Raw genomic sequence first — 19,415 nt, forward strand, 5'->3', positions numbered from 1 at the left:
CTCTGTGTTGACTAACTCTCCCCACAGATCTACTGCACCCAACTGAGCCAGCCACCTCTCCCTATAGCTCCCTATAGCCCACTGATCCCGACTGCCCTGGCCCTTCACAGGGTCCTCCCATTATACTGTATACTTTCCATGCCCCCATATTCATACAGACTCCCTAATTAAATGATGAGGTTGCTGTCACGGTAACTTGTGACAGGGTATAATATACACCAAATATCTGGGTTGAATTGAACACGACTTAGATATAATAAAGATAGTTTATTCCTTAGATAGGTGAACACACAAGATGGTACAAATAACAGACAAGGTATAGACACTTACTTAGGGGTTGGACAATGAAGCAATCAGGTACAGCAGGGTTTCCCAAACTTTTTTTCCGTGACCCGGTTATTTTTTAACTTCTTTTTCGTGACCCACTAAAATTTTTATCGCCTATAGGGCCTGTACAGACACACACACAGCCACTGATACACACACAGACACACACACAGCCGCTGATACACACACACACAGCCACTGATACACACACACATACACAGCCACTGATACACACACATACACAGCCACTGACACACGCAGCCACTGACACACACACTGATACACACACAGAGCCACTGATACACACACACACGCAGCCACTGACACACACACCCAGTCACTGATACACACGCAGCCACACAGACACTGCTACACACACACACACACACACACTGATACACACACACTGATACACACACACAGACACTGCTACACACACAGAGACATTGCTACACACACACAAACACTGATACACACACAGACACTGATACACAAACACTTACACTGATACTGATACACACAGACACTGTTTCACACACAGACAAACACACACACTGATACAGATACACACAGATACACACACACACAGACACTGATACACACACACACACTCGCTCTCCCCTATACGCACACAGACACAAACAGTGAATTACAGGCAACGACGGATGTGAGTGACTGGAGGGGGGGGGCCAGGGACACTTGGGTGGGAGAGGGGGGGGGGGCAGGGACACTTGGGTGGGAGGGAGGGGGCCAGGGACACTTGGGTGGGTGGACACTCTTTTGAAGGGGGCCAGGGACACTTGGGTGGTGTGGGGTGGAGGGGGCCAGGGACACTTGGGTGGGTGGGAGGTTAGGGGGCCAGGGACACTTAAGGGGGCCAGGGTCACTTAGGGGGCCAGGGACACTTGGGTGGGAGAGGGGGGGCAGGGACACTTGGGTGGGTGGGAGGGAGGGGGCCAGGGACACTTGGGTGGGTGGGAGGGAGGGGGCCAGGGACACTTGGGTGGGTGGGAGGGGGCCAGGGACACTTGGGTGGGTGGGAGGGGGCCAGGGACACATAGGGGGCTAGGGACACTTGGGATTGGGGGCCAGGGACACTTTTGGGGGCCAGGGACACACTTAGGGGGCCAGGGACACTTGAGTGGGTGGGAGGGAGGGGGCCAGGGACACTTTGGGAGGGATGGGGCCAGGGACACTTGGGTGGGAGGGGCCAGGGACACTTGGGTGGGGGCCAGGGACACTTGGGTGGGTGGGAGGGGGCCAGGGACACTTGGGTGGGTGGGAGGGGGCCAGGGACACTTGGGTGGGTGGGAGGGATGGGGCCAGGGACACTTGGGTGGGAGGGGGCCAGGGACAATTGGGTGGGTGGGGGCCAGGGACACTTGGGTGGGTGGGAGGGGGCCAGGGACACTTGGGTGGGTGGGAGGGGGCCAGGGACACTTGGGTGGGAGGCAGTGACTGGGTGGGGTGACTTACCTTGCCGCCGGATGCTTTCCCCTGCTGCCCCCGATATCCCCTGCTGCCCGGGTAGGGAGGTGGGCTTGGGGGCACGGGACGTGGGCTCGGGAGGGGGTGCCACGGGAGGTGAGCTCGGGAAGCTGGCCGCGGGGGGAAGCGGGCCGCAGTAGGAGCTTGTACTTCCACCCTGCCCCATGTATCGTGTGGGCCGCAAAGGAGCTGGTACTTCCTCCTCCAGCCCACGTTGGGAGCGGGGGGGAGGAAGGGAGCGGGGGGAGGAAGGGAGCGGGCCCTGCTTGCCCTACGCAAGCGCGCGGGACCGCGGGGGGAATCGCCGCCATGTTTTTTTAACTTGAGTGGGGGGGACGGGAGACACCGCGCGGCCAGCCTCGCTGCGACCCGGCAATTTTGGTGCCGTGGCCCGGTGCCGGGTCGCAACCCACCATTTGGGAAACGCTGAGGTACAGGATTGGCAATTCATACAGCAATCAGGCATCAAGCAGTTGGTAAAATCAAAGACATCACGAATGACACGAAAGACACTGGCTATAGGGCTGACACTGGTTTATATGTGATTTCAGTCCTATACCCTGGCATTGAGTGCAAGTCATTGGAGGACAATTATGTACACCCAATCCCTCCTTGCCACCTCACCTGAGAGGCAAAATACCTGCCCACTGGGTGGACATTATTCTAATCAGGGGCTTATTTCCCTAGCTCCCCTCCCACAAGACTGGCTTCGCCCAGTCTGCGTGGGATAGGAAACCCTTTGTTCCAAGGTGTGAAACACAACACTTATCCCAAGTACCCACGTCCTGCTCTGTTTTGTTCCAGCATACACAAGCAGGGTGGGGGAGCCTTTGATCAGGGGGTTTATTGTAGACCACTTGTCTCCCCCCTGAGCATTAACATACCATATGGGCTCTAGCCTTCCGGGGTTTTTACCCTGGACCCAAAATACAATACATTCTTTAATATCTACACATATTAAAATAATCCGTTCTGTGGGTCTGAGCGGGCTGAAATTTGCCAGGACCCTTGCCATAGTGGCCAAATATCAGCCTTCCACGACCCCCAGAACCGGAGATACAAAAATACAAAAATACAGTTTAAAAGCACATTACAAAAGTGGCTTTTTTTCTGCCATGCAAGTCAATGGCAGAAACCCAAACTTTGCAATTACCCTGACTCCGTTCTGTTGCCCTGAGAGGGTCGGTATTTGCCATGTAATCCTGCCGGAACTAGGACTACATGCTGACCGAATCTCAGCCCTCTAGGTTGAACAGAACCGGAGTTATGGGTTCCAGTTTTCTGCTCATTCAGACTTAGCCGTTTTTTCACGCAGCTTCCCTCCATTAAAATCAATAGGACCGGCGCCTCCACAGGAAATGCATGGGCCAGCACCGCCATTGGATTTAATGGGACCTCCGTTACCATTGAAGTTAATGGGACACACACACTTTTTAACAGTTAACCCTACTCTGTTCGGTTGAGGGAAGAGGGCTGGAAATTGCCATGCAGTCATGCCAGAGCAGTGACTACATTCTTGCCAAATCCCAACCCTCGGGTCCCCACGGAACCGGAGTTATGGGTTTTCAGTTTACCCTGTTTCACACTTAGTGTTTGAAAGCCACGCGGCTTTCTCCGCCATTACGGTCAATGGTAGGACCCTACTGTGACGATCGAGAGGATTTGGCCCAGGATTAAAGGGGTTACACCCCAATTGGCCACCCTCTAACCTCACCAGGGAGACTAGGGGTTAACTGGGCTGAGGTCCAGAAATGTGATTTAACCCTTGTTATAACATGAAAATGTATATTCCCCTGTGTAAATGTATTGTGTTATCCTACTGTTTGCACCCACACATACACTAGGGTTGCTGCGGGAGGGAAAGGGTTAATGTTAAAACAGTGATTCTAGCCCTTTGTTTAAATTACCCTCAAAGATGCCTGCCTACTAAATGCAAATGGTCAGGAGAGCTACCAAATGATTAGGAAACAGCCCTGATCAAAGGCCCAGCCACTCTACCTGTTTGCAGGAAGCTAGAGTGGGGTGTGAGCATTATAACTCACACTTACTAACCATAGTATCCTGCCATGTGGTAGACTGGCCCAAACGCCTCTGATTTAGGAGTGGGGCTACAGAATGAGTGACCTTATTAAATATAAGAATATTATGAGATGTCCTTGGCTCAACGTGCTAAGAGTTACATAGGTGTATTCGTGGGACTTACCCGCAACTAACGACTACAGACACCTGAGGTTTAACAGATACTAAGAGGCAGAGATTAATATCTCTCTTAATTTTAGTATTACGCGGTAATATTTAGTCTCATTGGGAGCGTCATGTGTGACGGAATGTATTAAAATGTCTCGCGTGCCAGTAAGTATTACTGAACTGAAGTTATGAAGTTATTTACCGTGTATATGGGATTTTGAATCTGTTGTGAAAACTGCAAACTCCCTCTGTTATGGTAATAGGCAAGCAGAACATCTTGCTACAATTTACATAGCCTGGTGATCAAAGGCTAAATTGCCTAATTGTTTATGTTGGAGGCAGGAACCAAGAAACTGAATGTTTTTTTAAATGTGATACTTCACACTAAACAAGGGAAGTCCAAAAGCTGCTTCAGGAAGCTTCAAAGACTTTTGCTAGCCTTTTCGGCATCTAGGGTTAAGAGATGAGTTTGACATGGTATTTAAGTCAGAGTCACAACTTACTCAAATGTCTTCATGTATAGTGCTTGATGTTTTCATGTCTGCATGTCTTCATGCATGAGTCTTCATTCATGGGCTGCATGTATTGCTGTGATGTCTTCATCTGAACCTGAATTATGGAAGAAATGGCCCATCCTATATCCTGATGGCTTTCTTGTCATAATTTTTAAGTAAGTGTCTATATTTTGCCTGTTATTTGTATAATCTGTTGTGTTCACCTTTATCAAGGAATAAATTATATTTTATCATATCTAAGTCTCGTACCAGTTCAACCCAGTTATATATATTTTTTGTGTATTATTAATAGCCTGTCACAAAACTCCCGTCACAGGCTTATTAATAAAACTGGTGGCAAGCGGCGGGATTGAACTGGACCTGTATTACTAGTGTTCTACGGGATACTGTAATATAGTGGGAACTCAATGGTAATTGCGAGTTCCTGGGACTAAAGATATTGAACACACAGTGTACAACATATAACACAAGATATGGCACCTCCTCACTGTTCCCCTACTTGTGAGAAGCATTGCCTCCAGAACCAAAGTGCCGGCCATCCGTCTGACTGGAGCCGGGCACCGAGACCGGAGGAGTGCATCAAGTCGGCGTGGGGACCAGCAGCCAGCAAGGCTGAGAGAGAAACAGCAATCGGTGAGCATGAAACCCGGCAGGCTGAGCAAAGATCCACAGCTGCAGCTGCTGTAACCATCAAAACGCCCGGAGAGCAGGGAATGGACCCAGCTCTGGGACGGCAGAGACTTATGGAGGGAGCAGGTGGTCTCGGAGACCATGGAAGTCTTGCACCAGGAGAGGTAACGGCCGTTGTGGCGGTCCGTCCATTTTCCCTGAAAGAGCTGGCACTGGTGTGTGCGTTGGGCAAGACGTGGTTCCCGGCGAAGTGGACCCAGTTCCTGGCATCGGTATTACACCGACCCGCTTATCCCCTCCCAGAGCCTGGCACTCAAGCAACTCCGCTCTGGACTCCGTTGCCCCTTGCTGGGGTTAGTTCACAGGTGGCGGAGAAGCACCGGCAGCCGCTGCGGCACTGCCAACAAATGGGCCACAATAATGCCCGGTGCCCGGACCGTGCGTGGCCGGGCTAAGAAGCCCCTCAGGGCCAGCGCTCACGAGCTGCGGAAAAGATGACCCAGTTAGCGGCATCCTTTGATGGCTCCCGCCCAGCCGGGGCGACAACCCTCCTCGGGACGTCTCCTGGAGAACCTGGACGGGCTGCATCGGCAACAGCGGCGGAGAGCGGCGGCCATCCACTGGATCCCGGCGGAGAACCGGCGGCGGTGGCGGAGAAGAAGCTGCCACTCCGGCATCCTGCCGGCGGCAATTTTATTTGGGGGGAGGGACAGAGTTTGCGGGAGGGGGTTATTTTACCAAGTTTGCATGGAGCTGTGTTCCTCCACAAAGACCTGGGACCCTTGTCCTGCACCATTGTACCTGTACCCAACCCGGGCGCTGTCGCGGCAGCGGCCCGTTGCTGCCCAGCCCAGATGGTGCCGGCAGCGGCCACTCCAGTCCCCCTGCAATTGGGACCAATGAAAGCGGCGGTCTCTGCGGGGACCAGCGAGGTAAGCCAGACCAAGTCGCAGACTGACTCTGACTTTTCCCTATGACTGTACCCTGTTGTTTCACTATACGGGTGACTGGGGGGTGGCAGGAGATAGGGGTACCAGGGGAGGGGAAGGAAGGGCCGCTTGTAGGGCAGCTAGACTTCCCCATTACCCTGGCATAGCAGCAAGGTGACTCTCGGTTAAGAGCCCCACTGTTGCAGCCTGGCTATGGGCCGGAGGTATCAGGGGTTGTGGCAAAGTTAGACCACCCCCAGATTTCAGGGGTTGTGGCAAAGTTAGACCACCCCCAGATTACCTGCCGGCCAGAAGCTAAGGTGGCAGCATCTGCACCAGCAACCCTGAGCTCACCTCCGGTAATGGGGGCACAGCTTCAGGGAGAGGGGCTAGCCCCGTTAGCACCCAGCTCTAGGGTAGGATTGCCTGGGAGAGGGTTGGGTGGGCCAGTGGGAACCGGGGATGGAAGGCAGCAAGTGAGTCAGCCAGATTTCCCCATTACCCGGGCGGAGCAGCAAGGGGACTCTCGGTTAAGAGCCCCACTGTTGCAGCCTTGCTATGGGCTGGAGGTATCAGGGGTTGTGGCAAAGTTAGACCACCCCCAGATTACCTGCCAGCCAGGAGCTAAGGTGGGTGCATCTGCACCAGCAACCCTGAGCTCATCCCCGGTAATGGGGAGACAGTGTCAGGGAGATGGCCTCACTCAGGTATCCCTAGGATCCAGGTTAGGATTAGCTACGGAGAAGCGGAGTGAGGGGAGGCTGCAGGTAGGATAGCCAGCATCAGATCTCCGTGGGAGAAGAAGGGCTAGTGGTAGCCGGGGAGGGACAGCAGCAGGTATGGCAGCTAGAGTTTCCCATTACCCTGGCAGAGCCTCAGGGGGTTTCTCAGATCAGCAACCCCCTGTTGCAGCCTAGCTATGGGCTGGGGGTATCATGGGCAGTGGCCAGCTTGTGCCACCCCAGGGATACCTGCCAGCCAAGAGCTAAGGCGGTTGCATCTGGAGAGGTGCCCGTGAGCTCATCCCTGGTAAGGGGGAGAAAAGGTCAGGGAGGTAGGTGCACTCAGGTAGTTCCAGGGCCTGGGTTATGATTGCCCAGGGGGGAGAGGAGTGCAGGTGGGCTGCAGGGAGGAAAGCAGCAGGAGTCATCAGCAGGGGCTGAGGTGCTGGGCCTAGGGGATGCTAGGCAGGAGACACCGTGGATCAGGGGGAGATAGGTCAGTGGGGTGTCAGGCAGCTGGCAGAAGCTAGGGATGGGCTAGGTAGACAGAAGGTCCCTTGTTCTGACTGGCCAGGAGTGACCCCTCTGACAGATTCCCCAGGGTCCCAAAGGAGGGGCTGTGGGTAGATAGGCAGCCAGGGAGGAGAGTCAGGAGTATAGCAGAGCAGCTACAGGTGGGCACAGAGCCAGGGCAGGTAGGGTCCCTACAGGATAGTGACATAGCTCTTTCCCAGACTTGGTTGACAGGAAAGCGATGGTCTGTGCTGGATAGCTGGTCTCCTGCAGGTGCAGAAACATGCCAGTCTCTGGGCAGTGTGCAACCTGGTCTGCAAAGGGGCCCCTTCACCATGGACTGGGTTCACCAGGCACTGGGTGGGGGGCAGAGGGAGGCAAAGGAGAATGCCCGGCGGCCACGGTGGAGCTCTGCTCCGCAGGATCTAGATTTCACTATCCACTGTGGCCAAGACAATGTACTGGATAATGCCAGAGGACAATTTTGCCAGGCCAACCCCTCAGGACTTATTGAGTGCTTCAGGGGCGCCAGTGGTATCCCAGTGCCAGGGGGAGGCAGCTGGGGCACCAGGCACCCCTTGAGCAGGGGAGGTGTGACGATCGAGAGGATTTGGCCCGGGATTAAAGGGGTTACACCCCAATTGGCCACCCTCTAACCTCACCAGGGAGACAAGGGGTTAACTGGGCTGAGGTCCAGAAATGTGATTTAACCCTTGTTATAACATGAAAATGTATATTCCCGTGTAAATGTATTGTGTTATCCTAGTGTTTGCACCCACACATACACTAGGGTTGCTGCAGGAGGGAAAGGGTTAATGTTAAAACAGTGATTCTAGCCCTTTGTTTAAATTACCCTCAAAGATGCCTGTCTACTAAATGCAAATGGTCAGGAGCACTACCAAATGGTTAGGAAACAGCCCTGATCAAAGGACCAGCCACTCTACCTTTTTGCAGGAAGCTAGAGTGGGGTGTGAGCGTTATAACTCACACTTACAAACCATAGCATCCTGCCATGTGGTAGACTGGCCCAAACGCCTCTGATTTAGGAGTGGGGCTACAGAATGAGTGACCTTATTAAATATAAGAATATTATGAGATGTCCTTGGCTCAACGTGCTAAGAGTTACATAGGTGTATTCGTGGGACTTACCCGCAACTAACGACTACAGACACCTGAGGTTTAACAGATACTAAGAGGCAGAGATTAATATTTCTCTTAATTTTAGTATTACGCGGTAATATTTAGTCTCATTGGGAGCGTCATGTGTGACGGAATGTATTAAAATGTCTCGCGTGCCAGTAAGTATTACTGAACTGAAGTTATGAAGTTATTTACCGTGTATATGGGATTTTGAATCTGTTGTGAAAACTGCAAACTCCCTCTGTTATGGTAATAGGCAAGCAGAACATCTTGCTACAATTTACATAGCCTGGTGATCAAAGGCTAAATTGCCTAATTGTTTATGTTGGAGGCAGGAACCAAGAAACTGAATGTTTTTTTAAATGTGATACTTCACACTAAACAAGGGAAGTCCAAAAGCTGCTTCAGGAAGCTTCAAAGACTTTTGCTAGCCTTTTCGGCATCTAGGGTTAAGAGATGAGTTTGACATGGTATTTAAGTCAGAGTCACAACTTACTCAAATACTCTTTATGTATAGTGCTTGATGTTTTCATGTCTGCATGTCTTCATGCATGAGTCTTCATTCATGGGCTGCATGTATTGCTGTGATGTCTTCATCTGAACCTGAATTATGGAAGAAATGGCCCATCCTATATCCTGATGGCTTTCTTGTCATAATTTTTAAGTAAGTGTCTATATTTTGCCTGTTATTTGTATAATCTGTTGTGTTCACCTTTATCAAGGAATAAATTATATTTTATCATATCTAAGTCTCGTACCAGTTCAACCCAGTTATATATATTTTTTTTTGTCTATTATTAATAGCCTGTCACAAAGCTCCCGTCACACCTCCTGGCCGGCGCGACCCTTTCTCGTCGCTATTAATTGTTGGACCTTGTTGGCGTCAAGTGAGGGGGTTCCTAACATCTAGGGGCAAAAGGAATTTTATTTCTGGGTGCCCTAGAACAAAAGTTCCCACGCCAATTGGCCGTGACCTTGACCGAGGTCCTAGTTCCCACGCCAATTGCGCGATCAAAGCTTTTTTTTGACGATGTTGCCGCTCTTGCAGTTTTGCGGTCTGGCAGGCTGCCAGCTCGTCTCCGGAGGTCGGCTTCCAGGAATCCCCATTGAAACGCATTACTCCATTCACTTTCAATGGGGAACCGCCGCTCCTCCTCTCGAGCGCCACCTGCAGGTCTTCTATGGAAACGAGCCCAAATCGCTGGAATCTCCATAGGATTGTATTGAGCCCCAATGGCGACCTGTGGAGAAACTGCAAAATGGAGCCGGCAAAGGCGGGAAAAGGGACAAAGGGCCATAAACACAGAATTAACATTAACCCTTTCCCTCCTGCATAGATCCCAGTGTATGTGTTGGTGCAGACACTGGAATGGGAACAATACATATTCACCGGGGGATACACAGTTGGTGCTGAAGCAGGGGCATAACTACATAACTGGACATCATTCCAGTTAACCCCTCACCTCCCAGGTGAGAGCAGGGGGTGGCCAAATGGGGTGTAGCCCCTTTAATACCGGGCAAAACCCCCTCTCCCATGACAGTTGCCTCACACTAACAGAGGCTCCTGCAAGTCACAATAGAAAGATCTTCCCCCATCACCCAAGCCACAAAAACTAGATGACCCAGCAGGGATTGGAACTGCAACAGCGTCATCTTCCTTAGGAAAATAAAACTTTACAACAAAGATTTTAACACCTCCAGCTTGTCCTGAGGAAGTCTATAACACCTCCAGCTTGTCCTAAGGAAGTCTATAACACCTCCAGCTTGTCCTAAGGAAGTCTGTAACACCTCCAGCTTGTCCTGAGGAAGTCTATAACACCTCCAGCTTCTCCCGAGGAGGTCTATAACACCTCCAGCTTCTCCCGGGGAAGTCTATAACACCTCCAGCTTCTCCCGGGGAAGTCTATAACACCTCTAGCTTCTCCCGGGGAAGTCTATAACACCTCCAGCTTCTCCCGGGGAAGTCTACAACACCTCCAGCTTCTCCCGAGGAAGTCTATAACACCTCCAGCTTGTCCTGAGGAAGTCTATAACACCTCCAGCTCCTCCCGAGGAAGTCTATAATACCTCCAGCTTCTCCCGAGGAAGTCTATAACACCTCCAGCTTCTCCCGGGGAAGTCTATAACACCTCCAGCTTCTCCCGGGGAAGTCTATAACACCTCCAGCTTCTCCCGGGGAAGTCTATAACACCTCCAGCTTCTCCCGGGGAAGTCTATAACACCTTCAGCTTCTCCCGGGGAAGTCTATAACACCTCCAGCTTCTCCCGGGGAAGTCTATAACACCTCCAGCTTCTCCCGGGGAAGTCTATAACACCTCCAGCTTCTCCCGAGGAAGAAACAGGAAATGGCATGACCAATGGGCAGGCACCAATACACAAAACAATCCGGATGTACCAGGAGCAGGTGAACGCAAACTGAATGTCTGCCTGTGCCATCAGCCATAGCATCGCAGCCAGTTTCACGGGAGAAGAAGGGGGAGACACTGAAGTTGGACAGACAGATGCAGGAAAAGGCCGGGAGACACCGCACAACACCGCAGCACCCTGCCGCCAGTAATACTCGACAGCGGGTAAAGTGAGGAGGGTGAGAGAGGGAGGGGGGTTGCAATTAGACAATTTCTTTGGGGGTGGGGGGGGAAGAGTGCCTTTATTTTCATGCGAGTGGCTTTTTTCCCAAATTGCGCACCACCTTAACAAAGGTCCCATTCGTGGACCGAAAGCTTGCGTTTGTGTTTATTTTTTCAATACACTTGTTTGTTCAATTCTAGAGTGCTGCCTGCTGATTTCGTTTCCAAACAGTATCGTATTGCTTATTCTTCATTATAGGATCTGCCCCCACACCAGTGACTATTATTACGGAGTGCTTTTTGTTTTATATATATATATATATATATATATATATATATATATATATATATATGCAAATATAACTGTATGCTCATCTGCATGTCTTAGGCATATATATACACAGATAGATTTTACCAGATGGAGATCCAGGAAAAACGAGACAGCACACAGTCAGGGAAATCCAAAGTTGATGTATTCAGAATAAATACATAGGCACTGCATCCAACGTTTCGGTCATCAGAATGTGACCTTCCTCAGGGACGTTCCTGAGGAAGGTCACATTCTGATGACCGAAACGTTGGATGCAGTGCCTATGTATTTATTCTGAATACATCAACTTTGGATTTCCCTGACTGTGTGCTGTCTCGTTTTTCCTGGATCTCCATCTGGTAAAATCTATCTGTGTATATATATATATATATATATTCAAAAAGGAATAGTCAATACCGTTCTGTGGCAAAATGCTTTTATTTGTGCGAGCTTTCGAGATACACTGATCTCTTCTTCCGGCGGTGTTACAATGGATAAAGCAAGAAATGTTTTTCTTAAAAACAGTGCATCCTGGAATATATCTATGACTGAAGCCTATCCCTCCCCCCTGTGCAGTATGCGATTTATGAGTTAAGGTGTTAAAAGGTCCCTGAATGTTAGTGATGTAAGTATCAGTGTAAATATAAATGTATAAAGTGCCCACAGTGAATACAGCACTTTACAAAAGGTGTGTGTGGAGTGGGAGTGTATACCAATGGTGCGGGTAGGTGTAGAAATGTAAGAGGGTGTTGTATTACTGTACTATTAATGTGTGTAGATACTATGTGGTCCCTATTGGTATATAGGGATAGAATTACATTGTACATATGTATGTGTAAGACACAGCTGTGTGTGCATTCATATAGCATATAACACACACACACACACACACACACACACACACACACACACACACACACACACACACACACACACACACACACACACACACACACACACACACACACACACACACACACACACACACACACACACACACTGCAGCAGATTCTGTCTAACCACTTCAGAAGCCTGGAAAGTTCTTTTTATCAGACATTAAAGACTCTCTGTAAAAATCCCTTTGATGACATATTGATCTTGTACTTTTATATTCAGACCCAGCTTGGTCTCCTGGGACCCCCACTCCCCCCCTGTCATTACAAGCTCCCATCACAGGCCTTCTGGGGACATCTGTTCCACTCACAGGGGACATGTGTCACACACAGGAGCTGATGATGTTCCCATACACACAGAGAACTCAATAGATGCACTAATAATACTCTGTTATTAAGTGAGGGAGACACATCATAACCTAAATCACAGAACATTCATAATATTCCCAGGAAACCAAGCCTATGCAGAACACAAACTAATACATGGCAATTATTATCCAGAAACATGGGAATAAAAACACTGTTACAGTATAAATGCAACACTTAGAATTAAGGACACTTCACCTGGGTCTTGGTTTTGTTTCTAAAACCTTTGTGTGTTTTGGATTTGTAAAAAATTATGGAAAACAAAAAAACATTTAAAAAAAAAATACTTTTGTGGCAAAACCAGTGGCTCAGTGAGTGAAGGCTCGGCGAGTGAAGGCCGGGTGAGAGAAGGCCCGGCAAGTGAAGGCCGGGCGAGAGAAGGCACGGCGAGTAAAGGCAGAATCCGAATCAGAACCCGAGTCTGAAACCATTTCCTAATGTTACTTTTATGTCTGAAGTGCGTATTCCCGTTGTCACGAGAGACCAGGGATCAATATCGCCACACAGAAACACAAGAGTTTATTAAATTAATTTATTGGAAGAAACATATCCACAACTATACAAATAACCAGACAACACATACTTAACCGGGGTACCCTGGGGGATAACCTACAGCCCGAGGCGCTGGGACCTCACTAGGGAGATTTCCCCTGATCTTCCCCACAGGATATCTGGGCCCAGCACTGAAATCCTTTCAGCCAAAAGTTACTGGCCTGAGACTGAACCGAGTCTTATCTGCAGCTCTCAACTGCTAGGGGTCTCCCTCCCTACATGTGTATTATACCTTTAACCCATCATATTGCAACATTCAGGGCCAGGTGCTGCCTCTGTGCCCAGGCCGTGATTGGTGGGTACAACTGCAACATTACATGAGCAACATAAACTGTTACAGGGAAATGTCGCAGACGCTTCTGCAACATTACTCCTGCAAACACATTAACCCCTGGTCCCCGAACTGCTGGAACCAGCTTACAATACAGATATACATCCATAATACATATATAACCTAATATAATACACTGTATTATTGACAGGTAGGGGTAATGCAGGGCTTAACCTTTATTAACACCAGACATATTTACCCCTACCGTGACACCCATTATGTTCTCTTATTACTACCATTATTATGTCATGTGCATTACTGCTGTGAGGCGCGTTGTACATGAAAGGCGCTATATAAATAAAGCTATACATAAATATATACATACATACAATCTGAGTCTGAATCCGAATCGGAGGCCAAATCCGAATCCGACAAACGGGATGCGATGTTGGATTTATGTTGAATGTGGCATTGGATACACACACGCCCTGTGGAGCAGATTTACGTTACATCCGAACCCCATGGGTGCATTTGAAAGAATCTGAACTGAGAACGCGTGGATCGGATTTTGTCTGAAAATCCAGAGAAAGAGACACCTCTAGTCACTATCACTGCAAGGGAGGCAGCCATGTTATTCTCTCCCGCAAACCACAAGCAATCTAAACAGTCACCTCTGGAGTTATACAGCGTATAGAAGGAAGGAAAGAATCACAGTGGACAGCATACAATGTTTGTTTAAAAGTGATAAAGAACAAGACATATTGATTTCCTTTTAAATGACTTCACGTCATCCCTTCCCCCCTCCCCCCCTCCCCAGCTGTTTGATAAACACAAGATGATGGCTGATGTTTTTATCCTAGAATGCCACTCAGAGCGGGACTTCATGTCACATATTTCACGGGTAATAAACCTGTCATGTCTCATTTAATAAGGGCAATAAACTGATTAACACAAATTAAAATGAAAGCCAAGTGAGAGAATCAGCAGGCGGATAACAAGCCTAGCGGAGCAGACTGTCCCAGGGACCCCTGTCCCACAGACCCCTGCCCAAGAGATCCCTGTCCCAGAGACCCCTACCCAAGAGACCCCTGCCACACTGACCCCTGCCCCACAAACTCCTGTCCCAGACACCTTCCCAAGAGACCCCTGCCTCAGAAACTCCTGCCCAAGAGATCGATGCCCCATAGACAAGTATCCAGAAAATCCGGCACCAGAGCGCACTTACCACATAAAATTTTACCCTGCCCCACAGACCCCTGCCCCACAGACTCCTGCCCCAGAGACCCCCGCCCCAGAGAACCCTGTCCCAGAAACCCCTGCCCCAGAAACCCATCCCAGAGATCCCTGCCCCAGAGACACCTGCCCCAGACACTTTCCCAAGAGACCCCTGCCCCAGAGACCCCTGCCCCACATATAATCATAAATCTTATAGATACAGAGTAGATGTTGAGTAAGAGGATTTTATAAAACTAAATAAAGAACACCATATAAGTACATAACGTAAAAGTAGATAAGAAGACTATTAGGCATGCTAATGCAAGAAGCCTGACAGATAAAATGGGGGAGCTTAAATTAATAGCTGCAAGGGAGCAGTATGATATCATCGTGTTACGCCGGAGTAGCCCGCAGACCAGACCTGTCCCTAGAACTGAGGTGTCAGGTATGAATACACACACCAACAGACCGAGGGACGTGTCCGGGTTGTGGTATTGAGTGGTGCCAGGCCATATGGGGAGTATTGCGTGAATACTTGCCTGAACCGTTTTTTCCAGAAGAATGGTCGTTGCCGAGATCAGGGGTAGGAGAAGTACGGAAGAGTCAAGGTGAGAGCCTTTGTTGAGGAGAGCCAGGGAGGGAGCTTCAGCGCATTGGCTGCTGTTCTTAGAGCCCAGATGACACTCAGCAAGAGCCAGATTGTAAGCGTGTGGTGTTTGGGGGCGGAGCCTGAGCAGAGGTACGTTCAGGGGCTGTTGTGAGTGCACTGTAAGTCTGACGTGCGCATGAGAAGCAACGTGGGGTGCGCGCGTGCGCACAGAGCGGCGATTCCGCGCCGAAGGCTGTGGCGTAGAGCTTGGGGAAAGTACCTCATGGAGCGTCCTACCATGCCGAGGGGTAAGCGATGCAGCTGAAGGGGGCTTGCGTGGTTGTAGCGGAAGGGTCTGTGTAGTGTAAGAAGAGAGCCGTGAGCTCTGCCTGTTGTACTGTGTGCTCACATTCTTAATACATAGTCATTATTGAAACATGGTGGGATAAAACTCATGACTGGGCAGTTCATTTAGAGGGTTATTCCCTTTTTCGGAAGGATCGAGCAAATAGAAGTGGAGGTGGAGTATGTTTATATGTTAAACCAGATCTAAAACCTATTATAAGGGAAGATGTTTATGAAGGGAATGATGAAAATGTAGAGACCTTGTGGATAGAAATTAGCAGTGGAGGTAAAAGTATAAAGAACATGTTTGTAGGGATATGCTATAAACCAGCGTTTCCCAAACGGTGGGTCGCGACCCGGCACCGGGCCACGGCACCAAAATTGCCGGGTCGCAGCGAGGCTGGCCGCGCGGTGTCTCCCGTCCCCCCTGCTCAATTTTAAAAAAATGCCGGCGATTTCCCCCTGCGGTCCCGCGCGCTTGCGCAGGGCAAGCAGGGCCTGCTCCCTTCCTCCCCCCCCGCTCCCAACGTGGGACGGAGAAGGAAGTACCAGCTCCTCTGCGGCCCGCACGTTACGTGGGACGGAGGGGGAAGTTCAAGCTCCTACTGTGGCGTGCTTCCCCCCGCAGCCAGCTTCCCCCCGCAGCCAGCTTCCCGAGCTCACCTCCCATGGCACCCCCTCCCGTCCCCCCAAGCCCACCTCCCGTCCCGGGCAGCAGGAGATATCGGGAGCAGCAGGGGAAAGCGTCCGGCGGCAAGGTAAGTCACCCCACCCAGTCACTGCCTCCCACCCAAGTGCCCCTGGTCCCCCACCCACCCAAGTGCCCCTGGTCCCCCTCCCACCCACCCAAGTGCCCCTGGTCCCCCTTCCACCCATCCAAGTGCCCCTGGTCCCCCTCCCACCCACCCAAGTGCCCCTGGTCCCCCTCCCACCCACCCAAGTGCCCCTGGTCCCCCTCCCACCCACCCAAGTGCCCCTGGTCCCCTCCCTCCCACCCACCCAAGTGCCCATGGTCCCCTCCCTCCCTCCCACCCAAGTGCCCCTGGTCCCCCTCCCACCCACCCAAGTGCCCCTGGTCCCCCTCCCACCCACCCAAGTGCCCCTGGTCCCCCACCCACCCACCCAAGTGCCCCTGGTCCCCCACCCACCCACCCAAGTGCCCCAGGTCCCCCACCCACCCAAGTGCCCCTGGTCCCCCTCCCACCCACCCAAGTGCCCCTGGTCCCCCTCCCACCCACCCAAGTGCCCCTGGTCCCCCTCCCACCCACCCAAGTGCCCATGGTCCTCCTCCCACCCACCCAAGTGCCCCTGGTCCCCCTCCCACCCACCCACCCAAGTGCCCCTGGTCCCCTCCCTCCCACCCACCCACCCAAGTGCCCATGGTCCCCTCCCTCCCTCCCACCCAAGTGCCCCTGGTCCCCTCCCTCCCACCCAAGTGCCCCTGGCCCCCTCCCTCCCACCCAAGTGCCCCATGCCCTCTCCCTCCCACCCAAGTGCCCCTGGCCCCCTCCCACCCACCCAAGTGCCCCTGGTCCCCCTCCCACCCACCCAAGTGCCCCTGGTCCCCCTCCCACCCACCCAAGTGCCCATGGTCCTCCTCCCACCCACCCAAGTGCCCCTGGTCCCCCTCCCACCCACCCACCCAAGTGCCCCATGTCCCCTCCCTCCCACCCACCCACCCAAGTGCCCATGGTCCCCTCCCTCCCTCCCACCCAAGTGCCCCTGGTCCCCTCCCTCCCACCCAAGTGCCCCTGGCCCCCTCCCTCCCACCCAAGTGCCCCATGCCCTCTCCCTCCCACCCAAGTGCCCCTGGCCCCCTCCCACCCACCCAAGTGCCCCTGGCCCCCTCCCTCCCACCCAAGTGCCCCTGGCCCCCTCCCTCCCTCCCACCCAAGTGCCCCTGGCCCCCTCCCTCCCTCCCACCCAAGTGCCCCTGACCCCCTCCCTCCCACCCAAGTGCCCCTGGCCCCCTCTCCAGTCACTCACATCCGTCGTTGCCTGTAATTCACTGTTTGTGTCTGTGTGGGTATAGGGGAGAGCGAGTGTGTGTGGGTATAGGGGAGAGCGAGTGTGTGTGTGTATCTGTATCAGTGTGTGTGTGTATCTGTGTGGCTGTGTGTGTGTCAGTGGCTGCGTGTGTGTGTCAGTGGCTGCGTGTGTGTGTGTGTCAGTGGCTGCGTGTGTGTGTGTCAGTGGCTGCGTGTGTGTGTCAGTGGCTGCGTGTGTATGTCAGTGGCTGCGTGTGTGTATCAGAGGCTGTGTGTATGTATCAGTGTGCGTGTCAGTGGCTGCGTGTGTCAGTGGCTGCGTGTCTGTCAGTGGCTGTGTGTGTGTGTATCAGTGGCTGTGTGTGTGTGTATCAGTGGCTGTGTGTGTGTCTGTGCAGGCCCTATAGGCCAGTATAGGCGATAAAATTTTTAGTGGGTCACGAAGGAGAAGTTCAAAAATAACCGGGTCACGGAAAAAAAAGTTTGGGAAACCCTGATATAAACCACCAAATATCTGTGAGATTGAGGAAGCTAAAATACTTTTGCAAATGGAAAAGGCATCAAAACTAGGCCCTGTTTGCATAATGGGGGATTTTAATTATCCAGACATAGACTGGGGCAATGAGATTAGCCTTACAACAAAACGAAACAGGTATAAACCTCACCAGGGGGACTCTCAGAATTTAGAGGGACAACAGATCAAAGGGGATATAGAAGTTTAAAACATAAAACAGGAGAGAATAATAAAGGCTAGAATCATACTCACAGAGAAGGTACAAAACACAAAACGGGTTTCAAACCAAATGTAAAGCATACTGTATCTGCAAAAGCATGTTTATTCCACGAAGACGCCAGAACTAATATACTATATTTAATCCTAATACTGTGGAATACGGTACAGGCATACCCCGCATTAACGTACGCAATGGGACCGGAGCATGTATGTTAAGCGAAAATGTACTTAAAGTGAAGCACTCCCTTTATTCCACTTATCGATGCATGTACTGTACTGCAATCATCATATACGTGCATAACTGATGTAAATAACGCATTTGTAACAGGCTCTATAGACTCCTCGCTTGCGCACAGCTTCAGTACAGGTAGCGAGCCGGTTTTGCTGTTCAGGACATGCTGACAGGCGCATACGCGAGCTGCCGTTTGCTTATTGGGCGATATGTACTTACTCACGAGTGTACTTAAAGTGAGTGTCCTTAAAGCGGGGTATGCCTGTATATATGTAATGTAATATTGTCAAAGTATTTATTTATAAAATGTATACTGTATATACTATGTGTACTGTATATACTGTGAATATACTGTGGTGTTACATGTGAAAATACATTTGCCAACTTTTCTGCCCCAGTGTGAACATTCCTCAGGATTCCAATAATGTGGCTGTAAACTCGGCCAAATCAAAGACAAGAGAATAGTGCAGAGCTACAGTAGGATCAGGTCCCTGCGCTTGTAGGCCCCCGGCTTTTGTTGTACTGCTCTGCAGTATATGCAGGCTCCTCACATAACTGCAAGGTAACAATGACTTTGCTAATTTGATTTGAGTCTCCTTCAGATCTATTTCTTTACCTCTGCTCCTCTAATAGAACCTGCCTGCGCTTCGGTCACGGCTGAGCAAACTGCAAAACTGACTCCAGCGTTGCTACCCGGGAACGAGATGTTTCTATATCCAGAGGGTGCAGGATCAGAGCTAATTAACTTTAGAAAAGGTTAGAGGGTTTCAGCCAGAAATGTGTACTCTGCACACAAACACCTCCGAAGAGGGATCGTTAGGGAAATAGCTGGCAGAACAGAGGAGCCCAGGGCACGTCCGAGAGACCATCATAAAATGTGATTAAAAGAGCTTGATGGGCCCA

The sequence above is a fragment of the Ascaphus truei genome, chromosome 6 (genome assembly GCF_040206685.1).
Source record: "Ascaphus truei isolate aAscTru1 chromosome 6, aAscTru1.hap1, whole genome shotgun sequence".
Classification (NCBI taxonomy): domain Eukaryota; kingdom Metazoa; phylum Chordata; class Amphibia; order Anura; family Ascaphidae; genus Ascaphus; species Ascaphus truei.